This window comes from Mirounga angustirostris, unplaced genomic scaffold, assembly GCF_029215605.1.
Source record: "Mirounga angustirostris isolate CCGP_5_RB_7025 unplaced genomic scaffold, mMirAng1.0.hap1 SCAF_1, whole genome shotgun sequence".
Taxonomy (NCBI): domain Eukaryota; kingdom Metazoa; phylum Chordata; class Mammalia; order Carnivora; family Phocidae; genus Mirounga; species Mirounga angustirostris.
The window spans coordinates 82,046,917-82,065,487 of record NW_026991709.1 but is presented as its reverse complement, the minus strand read 5'-3'; the positions used below and the strand labels follow the sequence as shown (position 1 = coordinate 82,065,487).

Genomic DNA, 18,571 nt, shown 5'->3' with positions numbered 1-18,571 from the left:
TTTGTGCAGCTACTCCAGGGCGCCACCGCTCCGTCTGCCACAGTCAGGCGCGCCAAGGCTCCGTCCTAACAAGGCTCTGGCACAAGCCCCACGCGGGGCCCTCCTCCCTGTCAGCCCCGGGAGCGTCTTCTCTGGGCCGCTCTCCCGCGGCAATCGATGTCCCGCAGCTTCCTCACGTGGCCCCAGATACTACCTGACAGGCAGCGAAAGCCAACCCCATTCCGCAGAACTCCACAGCCAAAGCCTAAGCAAACGCGAATCTGGTCAGGTTGTTCCTCAATCCATTCTACCACGGGGGACCCTGAGTATCTGGTCGCAAGACTGCCAGGACCGTCACAGCTTCTAAGCCAAGGCCAGGAAGCTCAGCTTTCCTCTTTGACATGTAAAACGCCAGACGGCCAACACTCCGGATCTAATCTCTAATAGTAGCCAGTCATCCCAGGGGCATGAGGACATTTTTAAATGCTTTCGGTAACAGTCGTGGGCTGTGGTTAAGAGACGCTACTCCACAAGCAACCTGAGATTCCCGTGGAGGGTTACTCTGTCCTGTGAGGTGCGGGCTGTGCACTCTGCCTGCACAAGTAGAGCAATCATGTTCATAGCACCCACTTGAAGAAGAGTCAGAAAAGGGTGAAAGACACAAAGAAGTAAGACAGCTTTGGACCGCGTTTCCGTGGTGGTTTCTCTGCCTACTCAAGAGTCACAAGTATTGTTGAGGAACCAAATGAAGCGTTTCTTGATCATAGTAGTCGGAACCCTGGTGCCCAGTCAGAGCCAATTGTGAGTTTCGATCACTAGAAACAAGCGCATTGCCGAGGAGGCAGATGATGTGCAGCGTTCTGGCCTTTGCAGATCCGGTGACCTCAATCAAGCTTCCTGGACAGGTCCTTATGTGTGAAAATCATGAAAAGGAGGGAGAGGAAGAGAAGGCAGAAGAAACTGATAAATAGGGATGAGGGACAAAAGGAAAGGCATAGAAAAGAAATCACACTCAGAGGCTTGCTCTCCTTTCCCACATCTGTACCTTCACAATCTTCAAAGGTCTCCATGGAGGGGCGGCTGAGAGGCTCAGTCCTTAAGCATCTGCCTTCAGCTGAGGTCATGATCCCAGGGCCCTGGGATCAAGCCCCACATGGGCCTCCTTGCTCAGTGAGAAGCCTGCTTCTCCCTCTCCCACTCCCCCTGCTTGTGTTCCCTTTCTTTCTGTGTGTGTCTCTCTCTCTGTCAAATAAATAAAATCTTAAAAAAAAAAAAAAAAAGGTTTCCATGGAAAATAATTGGCTGAATATGGCAAGTTGTAGCAGGCAGTACCTGTCCTCAGAAACCAATTCTGTCCCCCCATCTCTAACACGTGCTCTTCCAGGGCCCCAACTGCTTTACCTGGGCTATGAGGAGGTGGGTCTGTGGTCTCCAAGTTTCCTTTTCCAGTTCTGAAATCCTGTCATTGTAACTAAGAAGATATGATCGCTTAGTGTGCAATAACCCATACCTCCCCTTGCCCCACTCCCAGGAAAACAAATGGTCATTGTCTCCATTGCTCTTGTGACTATGAACAATCCTATTGTCTTCTCTTCTTCCTCTCCATCCTCCTCTTTTCTGTGCCTCCTTTTCTCCTTCCTAATTCTGATCTATTTCCTGTCTCTGACAAATCACATTGCTCCAATATCTGACAAAATCAAGGAACAAGCCAGAATAGCCTGCCTCCTCCAGTGAATCAATTAGCCACCATTCACATCCGTTGAACATCTGCCATATGCCCAGGGTTGTGATAGGTAGTGTCAAGTACAGCAACTGCCACCACCATATACTAAGTGACTACCCTGCCTGGTGCAATGGTAGGCGTTTCATAGACATCGTTTAAGCCTCACAACAACCCTTTAAGGGCTTTGGTCTCATTTTACGATGTTGCTAGTACAAAGATGAAACTGAATATTACTAATCTTATGAATCTAGACCAGTCTCTGCCTTCAAGTACAGCTTTGCCTAAGCTTGGAAAGAGAAACCTCCTCCAAGCACTGCCAAAGTAGATTCCACCTCTGTTGGTGAACTCTCAGCATAATGAAGAGTAAGAAAGGACCCACTTTGGGTGACCCAGATGAGGGTGAGGGATGCCTGGGCATCACACGGTCACCCAGTTGAGTCTAGATCCATGGTTTTCAAACTAACAGAATCACCTAAAATACAGGTTTGTTGGTTGGTTTGTTTTTAATATGGATTCCTGGTCCCCACCTCCAGAGATCTGACTCAGTAATGTGGAATGGAACCCAATAATTTGCATTTCTAACAGGTCCCCAGGAAAACTGAAGCTGCTGGTCTTGGGACTACACTTTGAGCACCACTGGCCTACAGCAGGGCTCTTCAAACTTCTTAGACTGCAAACCACAGTACGATATAAAATTTACATCATGACACAGTAGACATACATACACATAATGAAAACAAAAGTTGTATGAACAATTTCTTTTCCCTTACTACATGTGAAGCCCTAAAATACTTTCTATTCAATTTCATTTTTAAAAAACAATGGCCAAATTGGGGAAATTTGCATTTGGAAAGTAGGGTATTTAGTTATGTAAGAAAATATCCTTATTCTTTTAGAGATGTATGCTGAAGTTTTTAGGGATGAAACATCATTGTCTGTAATTTAAACTACCTTAGCAAGGAGAATAAATGAGATAAATACTGGGAAATGTTCATAATTGTTAAATCAAGGTGGTATATGGGTTGTTTTGCTACTTATTCTCTCTACTTTTATGCATGTTTAAATATTTTTCAAAATAAAAAGTTTTTTAGAATGATTGTTTGGACCTACTCAGCTGCTTGTATGACCCATTAAGGAGTTGCTCCCAGCAGTTTGAAAAGCTCTGTGCTAAGGCAGAGCAGAGGAAAACAGAAGAGGAAGAGAGATGGTAGAGATAAGGGAGGGGAGGGTGGGGAGAAGGTGACAGGAGATGGAGGATAAGGGAGGTAGAAGTGCACTGTGGGAGGGGGTAGGGGTCACCACAAATGCCTCAGGATAATGCCCCTCTAAAGGGCCTCTTTTTCCACATCCCACTGTCTTCACTGTCCTTTCTGCATTGGACCCTGGGCTACTTGGCAAGGAAAATACCTTATTCCCTTCTGTAAACCCCACAGTTCCCGGACCAGGCCCAGAATTAGAGAATAGCCATCGGTCAAAGCCTCTCATTTCACAGAAGCCTTGGAACTGCCTCAATATTGCAATGTTGCCTCTTTCCCCAAGTGCTGCCTGGTAGGACAAGCCTCTCTGCACCAGGAGTCCAGCTGTTCTCGTACATAAGACCATATTCTTGTCTAAGGAGTCACACCATGTGCCGTCTAGTGCACAGCTGACTGGATAGGTGAACCCAAGAGAGTGAAAAAGTCACCTGGGCTCACACCATCCTGACAGTCATTCCACTGTCACCTTGTGTTTCCCGAAATCAGCTGCCCCTGGCACAGGGGAGCATGTGAGTACGCAAGTGCGTACATTTGGAGGGGACAACACACCTACCTCTACCTCTGTATTTTCACTCTCCTCCCCCATATACGTCCTTTCCCAAATTTAATCTATTGTCAAAATAATGTATTTTCTTTGCAGAACATATTAGCAAAGTACAGAAAACTGAAAGAAGAGGTAGGAAAAAGGAGAATTGATCATAATTCCATTACCCATAGGCAAAACCACTTGGAATTTTAAAGAGTATCTGATGTATTATTTTCATTAATAGACTATTTATTAGGGCAGTTTTAGGCTTCCAAAAAAATTGAGTGGAAAGTACTAAAAATTCCCATAAGCCCACTCTCTCAAAACAGTTTCTCATATTATTAACATCCTTTATTTGTGTGGCATGTGTGTTACAATTGATGAACCGATATGGATACATTATTAACTAAAGTCTATACATTAAGGGTCACTCTTTGTGTTGTACTATTCTGTGGGTTTTTACTAATGCATAATGTCATGTATGTATCCACCATTACAGTTATCATACAGAATAGTTTCGTTGCCTTAAAAATCTTCTATGCTCCACCAATTCATCCTCCCTTCCCCTCAAATTTGGAGCAACCACTAATCTTTGTACTGTCTCCATAGTTTCACCTTTTCCAGAATGTCATATAGTTGGAATCATGCAGTATGTAGCCATCTCAGACTGGCTGCCCTCACTTAGCAATATGTATTTAAGTTCCTTCTGTGTCTTTTTATGGCTTGTTAACTTGTTTCTTTCTATCACTGAATAATATTCTTTACAGTCTGTTGTGTAGAGGCATCTGCTTATCCATTCCCCTACTGAAGGACATCTAGGTTGTTTTCAGTTAGGGGCAACTATGAATAAAACTGCTATAAATATTGTGCACAGGTTTTTATGTGGGCTTAAGTTTTTAAATCATTTGGATAAATACCTATGAATGCAATTGCTCAATTGTGTGGTAAGACTATGTTTACCTTTGTAAGAAACTACAAACTGTCTTGTAAAACCATGTACATACCCAGCAACAGTGAATGAGAGTTCTTCTTGGTCCACATCCTAACCAGAATTTGGTGTTGTCAGCGTTTTGGATTTTGGCCATTCTAGTAGATATTAGTGTTATCTCATAGCAGTTTAAATTTGCAACTCCTAATGATATATGATGGTAAGCAACCTTTTGTATGCTTATCTGTATATCTTCTTTGGTGAGGTATCTGCCCCCTTCTTAATTAAGTTGTTTGTTTTCTTATTGTTGAGTTTTAAGAGTTTTTTGTATATTTTGGACAGAAGTCCTTTATCAAATATAGGTTTTGCAGATATTTTCTCCCAGTCTGTGGCTTGTCTTTTCATTCTCTTAATAATGTCTTTTGCAGAGCAGAAGTTTTTAATTTTAATGAAGAACAATTTATCGATTTTTTCTTTTATGGATCACGCATTTGGTGTTATATCTAAAACTCATTACCAAACCCAAGGTCACCTGGATTTTCTCTTATATTTTCTTCTAGAAGCTCTATAGTTTTGTGTTTTACATTTAGGTCTATATCCATTTTTAGTCAATTTCTGTGAAAAATGTAAGGTTAGTGTCTAGATTCATTATATGGCCTATAGATGCCTAGTTTTTCCAGCACCACTTGTTGAAAAGACTATCTTTTTTTCCATTGAATTTCCATTGCTCTTTGTCAAAGATCAGTTGACTATACTTGTGTGGGATTATATCAGGGCATTTTATTCTGTTCAACTGATCTATTTGTCTATTCTTTCACTAACATCATACTGTCTTGTTTACTGGATAAGAATGTCTATGGTTGAGGCACCTGGGTGGCTCAGTCGTTAAGCGTCTGCCTTCGGCTCAGGTCATGATCCCAGGGTCCTGGGATCGAGCCCCGCAACGGGCTCCCTGCTCCGCGGGGAGCCTGCTTCTCCCTCTCCCACTCCCCCTGCTTGTGTTCCCTCTCTCGCTGTGTCTCTCTCTGTCAAATAAATAAAATCTTAAAAAAAAAAAAAAGAATGTCTATGGTTGGGGCGGGCTGGGTGGCTCAGTCGGTTAAACATCTGCCTTCAGCTTAGGTCATGATTCTGGAGTCCTGGGATCAAGCCCTACATTGAGCTTGGAGCTGAGTCTGGAGCAGGAAGCCTGCTTCTCCCTCTCTGCCCTTCCCCCCTGCTCATGCTTGCTTGCTCTCTCTCTCTCGTGTACTGTCTCTCTCAAATAAATAAATAAAATCTTTAAAAAAAAAAGACTGTCTATGGTCACTATGTATGTGTATATATCAGATATATGTGTGTTTTATTAGATTTTGTTATCAGTGTTATACTCACTTCATAAATAGAATTTGGAAGGTTTCCTTACTTCTGTGCCCAGGATAGAATCAATAGCAACCAACGCATCTGTTCCTTAAAGTTTGTCAGTAAAATTTTCCCATGAAATCATATAGTCATGGTGCTTTTGTGGATGGAGTTGTGGGAAAATACAGTATTTTCAACATCTATTTATTTTATGGTAAACAGTCTACTTACTATCTTTTCTGGGATGTTTTGATAAATTATATTTTCTTGAAATTTCATCTGTTTCATCTGGGTTTTCAAATGTATTACATAGAGGTGAGTAATGTGATCCCATACAATTCTATTAATTTTTTGCTTCTGTAATTATTTCCCCTTATTTTTATTTCGATTGTACTTCCTCTGTCTAGCCAGCTGTCTTTTCTATTGTTATTTTTCATATATTTATTAGTATTCCCATTTCTATTTTCTAATTTATGAATTGCTTCTTTTATCCTTCCACACAACCCACCACATGGGTGTTTATAGCAGTTATATTCATAATTGCCAAAATTGGAAGCAACCAATATGCCCTTCAGTAGGTGAATGGATAAGTAAACTGTGGTACATCAAGACAACGGAATATTATTCAGCACTAGAAAGAAATGAGCTACCAAGCCATGAAAAGACATGGAGGAAACTTAAATGCATACTGCTATGTGAAAGAAGTAATCTGAAAGAAGTGATTACTTAGTGAAAGCAATAAACAGCTACTGTACGATTCCAACTATATGACATTCTGGAAAAGGCAAAACTATGGACACATTTAAAAAGATCAGTGGTTGCCAGGGGTTATAGGGGAAAGAGGAATGAATAGGCAGAGCACAGAGGATTTTTTGGGCAGTAAAACTACTCTTCATGATATTACAATTGTGAACATACATCGTTAAAACTTCGTCTGAACTCATAAAATCACACCAAGAATAAACTCAAACATAAACTATAGACTTTCAGTGATAATGATGTGTCACTGTAGGTTCATCTGTTGTAACAAATGTATCACTCTGGTGGGGGATGTTGATAATGGGTAAGGCTGTGCATGGGTGGGGGTTGGGGGGTACATGGGAAACCTCAGTATCTTCTGCTCAATTTTGCTATGAACCTAAAACTGCTGTAAAAAAGTCTACAGACTTGCAACTACAAAATGAATAAGTTCTGGAGATCTAATGCCCAGCATAGTGGCTATAGTTAACAACACCGTATTATATACCTCAAAGTTGCTAAGAGATTAGATCTTAAATCTCATTATGCACAAAAAATAATTATGTGACTTGATAGAGGTGTTAGCTGACGCTATTCATATTGCAATATATAAATGTGTCAAATCAACACATTGTACGCCTTAAACAATGTGATATGTCATTTATATCTCAGTTTTTTTAAATACCATTAGAGAAAAAATCAAGTCTATTTAAAAATTGTATAATTTCGGTTTTGAGATGATTAGGAGGACTTTCTTAATATATGTTTTTCACGTTCTTGAAAACATTAAATTTTGTATTCTTCTTAGCCCACATCCCTTTATATTCTAAGACAGCTCCCTTCCCTTCTTCCCCTCAGAGCCTCTAAAAATTAAAGGTCATGAAGGGTTCCTAGCCCTAGAGCCCACGAGAGAGAAAAGCCCACGGACCACAGGAGGACACACCTATCCGACATCCAAGGGCCTAAGGAGGCTGAGGACAGAGCCCACACCTCCCCAGCCGCAGGCAACCTAAAGGGCGGAGGAAACCGATTGGCCAATCGCAACCACTGTAGCTCAGCTCTGTTCTTTGATTGGCTTTAGCGGTGACGCCCCCCCTCCCCGAATTCCTTGCTTGGATTGGTCTAGTTCTTGCTTCTGACCTGGACGGTGGCTAGAGGAGGACAAGAGACTTCCAGACGGAATGGAGGGATCATTTGGGTAACATGTGAAACGCAGTCGCCCATCAGCAAGCAAGCGGGGTCCCGGGACGTGGCGGCGGCCTCTGTGGTCTCGGTGTTGCTGATGGCGGCCGAGAGGAACCGGTGGGAGCGCCTCCCGAGCCCGCTGCTGCCGCCGAGGTAACGGTTGCGGTCTGGCTCGGGGGTGGGGGATGTTTGGCCTGCCGGCGCAGAGAGAGGGGAGGAGGCGGAGGAGGGCCCGAGGAAAGATCTGCGAGAGCCGGGGTTCTGCTTTCAGCCCCACCCCCGAAAGGGAGTCGTTTTACACCCAGCCCTTCCCTTTCTTCCCCTCCCTACGTTCACCCTTCAGCCCGCCTTTTGCCTCAGTTTCTCTAGTGGGGGGCGGGGAGGTGGAGGACAGTGGAGCTGGGCTTGCCATTCTCCATGCTCCCCTCGCCGTAGAGTTGCCAGATCTGGCAACAGAAATGCAAGAGGAGGGGGGCCTGGATTGCTCAGTCGGTTAAGCGTCTGCCTTTCGCTCAGGTCGTGATCCAGGGTCTGGGGATGGAGCCCCGCCTTGGGCTCCCTGCTCAGCGGGGAGTCTGCTTCTCCCTCTCTCTCCCTCTGCCCCTCCCCCAGCGTGTGCTCTTGCTCACGCGCGCTCTCTCTCAAATAAATAAAATCTTTTTTTTTAAATACAAGATGCTAGTTAAATTTAAATTTCAGATAAACAATAATTTTTTAGTATAACTATGTCCCCAATATAAAGAGAAATTTAAATATAAAACATTATTTGTTATTTGTCTGAAATCGAACTGGGTGTGTTGTTTTTTACCTGGCAACCCTAGTCTAGAATAACACTTGGACACCTCCTAACCATTTACAGCCTGCTTAGGGACACAGCAGTCCCTATGTGGAGAGTGTTGTTGTAATCCATGTTCTGATGAAACCCGAAGAGACTCGCCTAACGTTATGCAACTAGTGGGTAATGAGGCCAGGACACCTTAAAAACCCATTTCAGTTCTGCTGTCCTTCATCAGGAGAAGACTCCTGGGGAGTTCTTTCTTATTGTTGGAATAAATCCAGTTAACAAAAGCAAACTTACCTTTCAGAGGGCTGGAGAGTTAGTTCTCCTCTATAACATTTACTTTATATTTTAGGGAAGAAATAACTGTATTAAACTGTCAAGGAATATAGCTCTTTGATGATGAAAGTATATTTTATAATTAATAAACAATGTCATATCATTTGGCTTTGATGTCAGCAGACAAGGTTATATTCATATGTATTGCAGGAGATCCATACATCACTATGAAGGTAGGGATTAAGGCAGTATATCCTATAGAGGCTAAGAGCTCAAATTCTGGAATGAAACACACCTGGGTTCAAAGCCTAGTTCCACCACTTTGATGGCAGTAGGCAAGTTACATAATATCTCAGTTTCCTCTTCTTTAAAATATAGATGATAGGGGCGCCTGGGTGGCTCAGTCGTTAAACATCTGCCTTCGGCTCAGGTCATGATCCCGGGGTCCTGGGATCGAGCCCCACATCAGGCTCTCTGCTCAGCAGAAAGCCTGCTTCTCCCTCCCCCACTCCCCCTGCTTGTGTTCCCTTTCTCGCTGTGTCTGTCAAATAAATAAATAAAATCTTTAAAAAAAATAAAAATAAAATAAAGATGATAATAATTGTATCCACTTCATAGGATTGTCAAGTGCCTGGGACATCGAAATTAATTTTAATTTTTAGCTATTAATTTTAGCTATTATTAGCTATTACATTTGACCTTTAGTAAGTGTGAATGTTTGACATACTAAATGATTCTATCATTTTTTTTTAAAGATTTTATTTATTTATTTGACAGAAAGAGACATAGTGAGAGAGGCAACATAAGCAGGGGGAGTGGGAGAGGGAGAAGCAGGCTTCCCGCTGAGCAGAGAGCCCGATGTGGGGCTCAATCCCAGGACCCTGGGATCATGACGTGAGCCGAAGGCAGACGCTTGACGACTGAGCCACCCAGGTGCCCCTGATTCTATAATTTTTAATTTTTAAATTTTTATTTTAAGTTTTAAAAAGCCAAGCAATTAAAAATATTATGGATATCTGAGCTTCAGTGAAAAGAAATGTCCCGCTAAGCAAGGAGCCCGATGTGGGGCTCGATCCCAGGACCCTGGGATCATGACCTGAGCCTAAGGCAGACGCTTAATGACTGAGCCACCCAGGTGCCCCTCTAAAATACTTGTTTTAACCATTATTGAACAGTACATTTCTTTTTTTTTTTTTTTAAGATTTTACTTATTTGAGAGAGAGAGAGAATGAGAGACAGAGAGCATGAGAGAAAGGAGGGTCAGAGGGAGAAGCAGACTCCTTGCTGAGCAGGGAGCCCGATGTGGGACTCGATCCCGGGACTCCAGGATCATGACCTGAGCCGAAGGCAGTCACTTAACCAACTGAGCCACCCAGGTGCCCTGAGCAGTACATTTCTTTTCACTGAAACTCAGATATCCTGGGATCATGACCTGAGCCACCCAGGCACCCCAAGCCTTGTAGAATTTTATATTTCTTGGCATATTGTTTTATTTTCTTAGTGTTTACAGTATTAAAATCATTTACTTGCAGCTGCACCTGGGTGACTCAGTTGGTTAAGGTCCGACTCTTGATTTCAGCTCAGGTTATATCTCAGGGTTGTGAGATCAAGCCCTGCAGAGGGCTCTGCTGCTGAGTGTGGAGCCTGCCTAAGATTCCTCTCCCTCTCCCTCCGGTCCCCCTCTCCCCTCCACATGCCTGCTCCCTATTGCGCTCGCTCTCTAAAACAAAACAAAACAGTTTACTTGCAGACTATTCCCTAAAATTCCTCTTGGGAATTTTTTGCAGTTTTTCTTCAAAAACCTACAAAACCTTTCCATCACCTAAGGAGGAATGTGGAATTATGAAGATTGAAGTTCTAATCTTAGCAACTACTGTTTACTACCCCAAGTGATTATAAACAAGTCACTTATCATATCTGATCCTTGATTATTTGTAAAATCATAACAAAAACTTGATTCCGCACACCCGAGGGTTATAAATGCTGTCAGTTATTACTAGCTATTTGTCCACCAGAGAAAACTGCAACCATGGATGAATCCAACTATTTGTCTTCTTTGTGCCTGCATCAAGCTTCATAGAAGAGCTTGAGAAACTTGTACACTGAGAACACTTGACACTAAAAGAAATTCTTGGTAGTCGACTTCACCTGGGCATTCAGCACCTCATTCTTTCAATTTATACAATTGCTGTTTCAGATTCTCTTCACTCTTTGCAAACCTCTGACATCCCTTACAAGCCGCCCTCAGCAAATGATCTCAGTGTTAGGGAGGAAATAGAATACCTGAGTTCTGAGCTTCCTGCCAGCAAACATTAGTGTTTCCATCCCACTACCAGTGTTGTCCTTGTCATACCATAGTTCAGTTTGGAGTCCCGTAGTCCCATGGTAGTTTAATAGAGCACAGGCTCTAAAGCATTTTTCCTAAAAATGATATTGTCCCATTCACTAGGGACTGTGTTGTCCTTCCTCTTCCTAGATTGTGGGACTGCACATCACACTGGCTTCTTACTCCACCTGTTAGGCCACCCAGAGTTTGAGGCTGGAAAACACACACACACATCATTCAGCAACACACTGATCAATTTCCTCTCTGAGGGCTTCAGCTGGAGAAATTTTCTGCCGGGAAGTTCTGGGTTTCATCCTCAAGGAGAAAGCTGGGACCAGTGCTTTCAAAATTCAGACATGACATAAGGTATAGAATGCTTTTCTGTTTCCTCAGTTATCATGTTTTTGTGAAGCCTCATTTAAACCTGCTTTTCTGTCTTCAACAGCATTTTCTACAGATGTGTTTTATTACCAAGTAGAGCTTTGCATTCATAAAGGCTAAATATAACTTAACTATTCCCCTAATGTTATAAAAATGGGTCTCACCCACACACTAGGTCTTCCTGTACCCTGTGCTGATCCCTTCCAATGTATTTTGCTTGCTCCTCCTCATGGTTCACTAGGCTTTGTCCTCCATATCTGTAGCCACTTCCTTGGACACTGGGACTAAAGATAGAGCTGTGGCCCCAGCAGACACCGGCTGGCTGGCTCATGGTTTCTCCTTCTGACTCACACCCTGGGGACTTGAGTTCCCATGATTTATTGTTGAGTTATTTCCTATTCTCTTTACCATCCTCTGATGGAAGTGTTGGTTTACCTAGAGACTTAAGCACCCCATAGAATCATGGATCCAAGCACAGGAAGGACGATGACAGGTACTCATCCTGGCTGCCTCGTACATGTGTTGCAGCCCCCAGTCCCACCGTTTAGCATCCTCACTAAGTTGTTGCCCAACCTCTTTCTAACACTTCAGGAAGCTGGAAATCCATCACCTCCTGAAAGTAGCTTAGTATAGTTTCAGTCAGCTGTCCATTAGAAAGTTCTTCCCTCTAAAGAGAGCCAAAATAAGTGCTTTCCCAAATAGCCCTCATAATTTTTCCCCAGGTTAATTTTGATCTTTGGTGCACAAGGAAAAAAAATCTCACCTAGTCAACCCTTTTTTATTTAAAATTGTTAATTTCCAGATTCGTTTAATAAATTCTGATTTAAGTGCCTTTTCTGTCATCTCTCATCTTCTAGTAAATGAAACATATCTACGTATTTCTCACAAGAGATTCTTGGGCTTGAACAAACTTTTCACTTTACCTTCCTCTTTTTAAAATTAATAATTGGCATTGATACAGCTTCAGATTAAAGTACTTAAATTTAGCAGAGCTGGATCTCCTGGATAAATCAAAGGCCTCACACTCAACTGCCTGCAGGGGGCTGGCCCAGTGACATAAGTGAGTAAAAAAGTTAAGAAAAATAAGGAGAGGTAGAGATCCAGTGATGTGCAGTGCATATGCCTATCTAAAGCAGGCAGCCATTCGCTAGTTGCCACCAGAGGATAAGGAACAGGGTTACAATCTACTGATTTTTCAAGTGAAGGTGGAAATTTGGATCTGCATATGAAATTTCCTCAGAAAACATCTAATTCAAATTTAAAACACTGTGCAAAACAAAGAAGACAAAGGAGCTGCCAGTTTAAGACCTCTCTTATTTCTCTTCTATAAATTATAAATGTTAGTAGGCTTGATATTTGTATTTTGAATTTTTAATAACTTAATTTGAAATGTTTTTGGACTTATAGAAAAGTTACAAAAGTGGACAAAGAATTCCAATATTCTTTACCTAGATTTCTTAAATGTTACTATTCATAACACATTTATTTTATTCTCTGTATATAAATACAGTTGCACATATCATATACTCACATAATGTTTTTCTGAAGCATTTGGCAGTAAGTTACTGACATTATGCCTCTTTACGCCTTAATATTTCAGCATGTGTTGCCTAGAAATAAGAGCATTGTCTTACATCATAACACAGTTATCAAAATCAAAAAATAACAGATGCAATATTGTTATTTAGATTTCACCAATTGTCCAACTAATGAACGTTTTACCAAAACAAAAAAAGGGAAAAAAATGGTTTACTGGTCCAGAATCACATATAGCATCACATGTTGGATTTAATTGTTATGTCTCTTTGGCCTCCTTCATTCTGGAACAGCTCCTCAGTCTTTGTCTTCCATGATTTTAATAGGTTAGATGATGAAGTGATTTTTGGCATTCATGAGTGTATCCATAATAGAGATCTCTGCATGTACTAAAAATACATGAGTAGAGGATGGTGCCAGAGAATGGAGGCCAGGTTTTTTATAGAACATCCCTCCATTGTTGTTTTTGTTGTTGTTTTTCCAGTACTTCACACATAGATTCAGGCTATCCATTTGGGGAAGAAACGCACAGAAGTGATGTGTCTGTCTCAGTGCATCGTATCAGGAGGCTGGGCAGGCTGCACTCTCAAGCATGTTGCCCTGGAGGTGGCTCAATCCCACAGAAGAACTCTGAGATCAGTGTAGTCAGTCCAGCAGCCAGCACAGTGTATTTACATCTGTACCCTCAGTCATTGCTTAATGGCTGTCTGCCAGGGGAACATAAATCCTCAGACACTTCAGATTTTACAAAAGTGAAGAATAGCTTAAGATTTGGTGTAAAGAACCTTCAGAACCTTCTTTTTAATTATTGTCCATATGCAAGCATAGAGTTTTTGTTTCAAATTAAACAGGAACTAGGTTTGCAGATATGGTTTGCAGGGCTCTATCTCACCAGACAGAGAAAATAAAGCTTTCTTTTCTTTAAGGTAGACAGAATCCATGCCCTTTTGTTATTAAGTCTAAATGCAATTTTGCAGCATGAAAACTGCAATGATCTGTAATTAGTTGGGACTCTTCATAGTTTGTGACATATCTGTTGCATGTTATCTGTTTTCAAAACTCACTACTATTAGCTATGGAAGCTTTTCTTAACAAAGCTGTAGGCTTTATGAAGATCAAGGCTGTATGTCATAGTTTCCTATTGGAAAGATTTCGGGGGTTTTTTAAAATTTTTTTATTAACATATAATGTATTACTTGTTTCAGGGGTACAGGTCTGTGATTCATCAGTGTTATATAATACCCAGTGCTCATTACAACACATACCCTCCCCAATGTCCATCACCCAGTTACCCCATCCCCCCAACCCCTTTAGTTTTAAAGTAAGTGATAATCAGTGAATATATAACAGAACAATTTGCCTACTTATAGGCAAAATCAGAACTTGGTTTCCCTACTTACATGTCCTGCACATAGAAGAATAATGCAGGAAATGTTTGTCTGGGTTCTTTGAATATCTAACTGGTATCTCTAGGAAACAGGATCCCAAGTTTGTAAAGGCACAAAAATCTAATTAAAAATGAGACACTGAAAGGGATTTTATCATGAAGCAGTTTGATAATTCTGTAAGCTTAGAAGTGATTCTGTGTTAAAAGAATCACTGCTTAGGGAAGAATGAAGGGGGGGAAATCGGAGGGGGAGACGAACCGGGGGAGACGAACCATGAGAGACAATGGACTCTGAAAAACAAACTGAGGGTTCTAGAGGGGAGGGGGGTGGGAAGATGGGTTGGCCTGGTGATGGGTATTAAAGAGGGCACATTCTGCATGGAGCACTGAGTGTTATACACAAACAATGAATCATGGAACACTACATCTAAAATTAATGATGTACTGTATGGTGATTAACATAACAATAAAAAAGATTTTTTAAAAAAAATCACTGCTTAAAAGCTGTTTGTGGACCAGAATCTGAAACTAAATATGAGCAGTTCAGCATTTAGCTGTGTGCTTCAGAAATTGCTTGGTAGAACCTGTTTTTCTACAACATAATAATTTAAGCTTTGACTTTTAGATCCAAACAGCAATCCTGGCACTTGACTACCGTATGGAAACAACTTGTTATGACTGCATTGTGGAAATGGTGTTCAAAATGAAACGCACAGCATACAAGCTGAAATGGCACTTATAGCTGTTGGTATTGCAGGGAGAGCATTCAATATGTTAAATATGAGATATCTTTGTAAGTATCACCATATTTTTCAGAGGGCATTTTTACACTAGTGATATTTGAGGTATGGGAGGGAAAATAATTACCTGTTTAAGCCAATTGCCATGCATGAATATCTAGACATGATACTAAGACTTTCCTTTAATAAACTTTATGTTTTAGGACAGTTTTAGGTTCACAGAAAAATTGAGAAGATAGTTCAGAAAATTTCCATATACCTTCACCAGTTTCCCATATTATTAACATCTTACATTAATATGGTACATTTGTTAAGATTACTGAACCAACCAGGTGGCGCCTGGGTGGCTCAGTCGTTAAGCATCTGCCTTCAGCTCAGTCATGATCCCAGGGGCCTGGGATCGAGCCCCACATCGGGCTCCCTGCTCCCCGGGAGGCCTGCTTCTCCCTCTGCTGCTCCCCTTGCTTGTGTTCCCTCTCTCCCTGCCTCTCTCTCTCTGTCAAATAAATAAATAAAATCTTTAAAAAAAAAAAAATTAATGAACCAACCAACCTTGATTACAATATTATGAACTGAAGTCCAGAATTTACTCTGATTTTCTTAGTTTTTACCTAATGTCCTCTTTCTGTTCCAGGATCCCACCCAGGATACCACATTACATTTAATTGTCATGTCTCCTTAAGCTCCTCTTGGCTGTGATAGTTTCTTAAATTTTCCCTGTTTTTGATGACCTTGACAGTTTTTAGGAGTCAGAAATTATTGGTCAGATACTTAGTAGGATGTCCTTGTATTGGAATTTGATGTTTTTCTCAAGATTAGACTGGGGTTATGGGTTTTGGCGGGGGGGGGGGGGTAGAGACCACAGAGGTAAAGTGCCATTTTCATCTCATTATATTAAAGATTTTTCTGTTGATGTTGACCTTGGTCCCCTGGCTGAAGTTGTGTTTGTTAGGTTTCTCCAGGTAAAGCTACTCTCCTCACACACCCCTTCCATACTGTATAGTCTTTGGAAGGAAGTCTCCATGCACAGCCTACACTTAAGTAAGACTTTTCTTTTAACTTTCCAAAATGGATCCAGATGCTTGTTTTGGATGAAGCAGATAAAAATGCTGAGTCCAGGGATTAAAGGTCAAATCCACAAGACCTACTAGAAAGTAAATACAAGTATTCAGGTGTGCACATGATTCATCTATAGCTGGCGGGTTGGGTTACTTGTTACAATGTAGCTGTGAAGTGCTATATTGTCCTTCCCCCTGCTGAAAGCAACTGTTTCCTACAATCTCTGTCTAGCTCCATTCTATAGTAAGACAGGGACGCTTGGTCTCAAACATTATTCCTCTATTATTATTATGAAAACTGTTATATCTACTTAATTGATATGTCAACATAATTAGTCGTCTCTATTTTTTTTTAGGTTGGGTTGCTTTCTGCCTTAATGTCAATCAATATGTTGGAAGTTATCAAGAAGTTCAAATTCTGATGAAGAAGGAAGAATTGACCTATGAAACGGTCAATATTTTATAATATTTTTGAAAAGGGGTAATGTTTTTTTTGTTGATATACATAAAAATTATGGCCAGAATTTTTTTTTTACCTTCTTACTTAAGCTCTGTACTAAAATTGCAGAAACTAGTATCATGCCTTCATATTTGTAATAAAGCCAGCAAAGTAAACACAAGAAGAAAAATAACTATACCAGATAGTAGAAAAACTGAGATGAACCTCTTTCTTAAGTCCAGCATACTTTGTTCTAAGATTTGGGATGATAATATCTGTATTTAGGCCAAATTAATAGAATAAATTTCTAACTGGTCCCTTCCAATGATAGGATGAGAGTTAGAAATCAAATGGTTTTTTATTCTGACTCTGTTAGGAATTATCATTTTCCTTTCTGAAATACTGGAGGGAAGAAAATAGTATGTTCCTTGTGTCAAATGACGGACTACACATGCTGTTCTTTTTCGGAACACAGCTCAAGGGTAGACTGGCTTCTGAGAAAACGCATGCCAGGAATTTCAGTATCTGATGTGATAAGAGTAGTTCTTCCCTAGTATTGTTAGTTAAGACACTGTTAACATCTAATTATTTCCTTAATAAACTGATGCAGGATCTAGTTACAATGTAGCTGTAAAGTGCTGCCTTGTCTTTGCCCCCTGCTCAAACTAAAGCTGTTACCTTTCTAGCCCTGTCCGCCATGGTGCTTAGCAGCCAGGGATGCATGGTCTCAGACATGTTTACCAAGTAAAACACTGACTTGAGGGGCACCTGGGTGGCTCAGTCATTAAGCGTCTGCCTTCGGCTCAGGTCATGATCCCAGGGTCCTGGGATCGAGCCCCACATCGGGCTCCCTGCTCAGCGGGGAGTCTACTTCTCCCTCTCCCACTCCCCCTGCTTGTATTCCCTCTCTCGCTGTGTCTCTCTCTGTCAAATAAATAAATAAAATCTTTAAAAAAAAATAAACACTGACTTGATGAATGACTCATGAGAATTAAGGCTTATTAATATTTTGCAGGTGGTGACAGAAAGAAAGAGACATTATCAAGAAGGAATTCAGATAAGGGATAAACCACATTTTGATTACTACCAACTTACTGGTATTTCAATTCTTTATTTAATTGTATTTATCTACCACAGTTGGTTTTGAGGGGAAGATTTTTAGCAGTCTTGGTCAGCCCTAGCTGTGTGAGGGAATGAAGGCCACACTCCACAGTGAGCTCTATGATTTTTGTGTGGTTCATGACTATTTTAAGGCCTGAAAGATGTACAGCAGGTGCTTTTTGAATCAGAATTTGAATGTCTACTATCATAATCTCGGGCTCATGATTTTTATAAACAACTAGTATCTATGGTTATAAACTATGAGCTGCCCACTACTTGTGAAAACTATATTCTCAGCTGACTATTTGTCATCTTCATTGAGTATTTGCTTTTATTCTGGTGAAATAAATTTATGTACTGTTGTCGAAGTGTGATTTTGTTAGCCAGACAACCTTTAAAATCAGGTATATGAATGAGGAAAATAATCTTATCACCCAGTAACATGATAAGATGTATTTAAATTCTACTTGGGAAGATTCATGGTTGATCAGAACCTAGTAGGATAACAAATGTGAAATGTAGCCCAGACTTTGGATTTTGTACAATTGATATTCAAAGGAAAAATCAATAATCCTGTTAGATCTGGTTGCCTTCGCTTACACATGAGTCTCTTTTTTTTTTTTTTTTGTCCTGTTATTCATATCTCATGCTTCCTTGATGATTCTTCTATAATTAGGATTTTGTTAGCATTTTCTGGCAGAAATTTACATTGACCCTGGCTTGGGTATAGTGGTTTTATTACTAAATAAATTGAATTATGTCTTGCTACTAATGTAAAAAGAACTTTGTTTCAAGAAATACAGTAGTCAACACAAATAGGTGATGAGGCAGCATTCCGAAATGGCATTGGCCTGGTTTCATGAGTGAAAT

At 40.8% G+C, this 18,571-nt stretch overlaps 2 non-coding genes across 2 annotated transcripts; both read left to right on the top strand.

Annotated features, from left to right (window-relative positions):
* The first annotated feature begins 16,695 nt into the window (after window positions 1–16,695).
* On the top strand, window positions 16,696–16,874 carry LOC123835082 (small nucleolar RNA SNORA81). The gene has a single exon (XR_006788638.1). It is a non-coding gene; the product is annotated as a small nucleolar RNA SNORA81 (small nucleolar RNA).
* A 330-nt stretch (window positions 16,875–17,204) lies between these two features.
* LOC123835036 (small nucleolar RNA SNORA63) lies at window positions 17,205–17,335 on the top strand. Its single transcript, XR_006788596.1, has one exon. It is a non-coding gene; the product is annotated as a small nucleolar RNA SNORA63 (small nucleolar RNA).
* Window positions 17,336–18,571: the final 1,236 nt, after the last annotated feature.